Raw genomic sequence first — 1,987 nt, forward strand, 5'->3', positions numbered from 1 at the left:
ACAAAGAAGGTTCACCAGATTGATTCCTGGGATGGCAGGACTTTCATATGATGAAAGACTGGATGAACTGGGCTTGTACTCTCTGGAATTTAGAAGATTGAGGGGGGATCTGATTGAAACGTATAAGATCCTAAAGGGATTGGACAGGCTAGATGCAGGAAGATTGTTCCCGATGTTGGGGAAGTCCAGAACGAGGGGTCACAGTTTGAGGATAAAGGGGAAGCCTTTTAGGACTGAGATTAGGAAAAACTTCTTCACACCGAGAGTGGTGAATCTGTGGAATTCTCTGTCGCAGGAAACAGTTGAGGCCAGTTCATTGGCTATATTTAAGAGGGAGTTAGATATGGCCCTTGTGGCTACGGGGATCAGGGGATACGGAGGGAAGGCTGGGGCGGGGTTCTGAGTTGGATGATCAGCCATGATCATACTGAATGGCGGTGCAGGCTCGAAGGGCCGAATGGCCTACTCCTGCACCTATTTTCTATGTTTCTATGTTTGCTGGCCTTTATAAATCAGAGCATTGAGTATAGGAGTTGGGATGTCACGTTGACAGTCGCAGGTGGCGGGAGGAGAGAGAGCAGCGCGCCGCACGTGCGCAGATCTCCGGTGAAAAGTGATATCGTATCCGTTAAGTAGGGGCCGTGGACAATTCTGATTTGACGGAGATGGACGTGAAAGCACAGAGGAACATCTGGAGAAATTTCTGAAACGCCCGTCTGCTGCTGTTGTTACTGCGTGATCGGGAATCTATCGGAGGGCGGGCCTCAAAATCCCCGGCTTTGCCTGCTGTTGGCGACGGAGATGGAGGTCGAATCATTCGGACAGAGATGGCGCTCAGTACTCGGTGTCAGAGAGCTGATCGGAGGCTCGAAGTTTTCGGATGACTCAGAGTCGGACCGTGGTCGGGTATGGCAGGGGGAGTTTTTCTTCCTTCTCCCGTCTGCGTGAGATGTGGGACACTTGAGAAACTTTGAAATTTTTACTGTGCTCATGGACTTCTTCATCAAGTTATGGTATTGTTGCACTGTTGTAACTATATGTATAATTATGTGGTTTTTGTTCGTTTTTCAGTCTTGGTCTGTCCTGTGTTTTGTGATATCACACCGGAGGAATATTGTATCATTTCTTAATGCATGCATTACTAAATGACAATAAAAGAGGACTGCGTGTCCTCATAATCTAATCTAAATTGTACAAGGCATTGGTGAGGCCAGATTTGGAGTATTGTGTACAGTTCTGGTCACCGAATTATAGGAAATATGTCAATAAAATTGAGAGAGTACAGAGGAGATTTACTAAAATGTTGCCTGGGTTTCATCTTCTAAGTTACAGAGAAAGGTTGAACAAGTTAGGTCTTTATTCTTTGGAGCGTAGAAGGTTGAGGGGGGACTTGATAGAGGTTTTTAAAATTATGAGGGGGATTGAGAGAGTTGACGTGGATAGGCTTTTTCCATTGAGAGTGGGGGAGATTCAAACAAGAGGACATGAGTTGAGAGTTAAAGGGCAAAAGTTTAGGGGTAACACGAGGGGGAACTTCTTTACTCAGAGAGTGGTAGCTGTGTGGAACGAGAAGTGGTTGGGGCAGGTTCGATGTTGTCATTTAAAGTTAAATTGGATAGATATATGGACAGTAAAGGAATGGAGGGTTATGGGCTGAGTGCGGGTCGGTGAGACTGGGTGAGAGTAAGAGTTCGGCACGGACTAGAAGGGCCGAGATGGCCTGTTTCCGTGCTGTGATTGTTATATGGTTATATGGTCCCTGACCGACGGAGGCAGGGGAACCCGATTATCATCCCGACGCTCAACTGCCTCAGTAAATAAGGAACACAAGAGTTTCTACAGACGCTGGAGATCGGGGGCGAAGTACAGAGAACGCTGGGGAAACTCAACAGGTCAGGCAGCATCTAGAGAGGGTTATCAACTGTCAACAAGACCCTTCATCAGGACGAGAACGCAAAGAGGGAGACGCCAGAATACAAAGGTGTTC

Source organism: Mobula birostris, chromosome 13, assembly GCF_030028105.1.
Source record: "Mobula birostris isolate sMobBir1 chromosome 13, sMobBir1.hap1, whole genome shotgun sequence".
Taxonomy (NCBI): Eukaryota; Metazoa; Chordata; class Chondrichthyes; order Myliobatiformes; family Myliobatidae; genus Mobula; species Mobula birostris.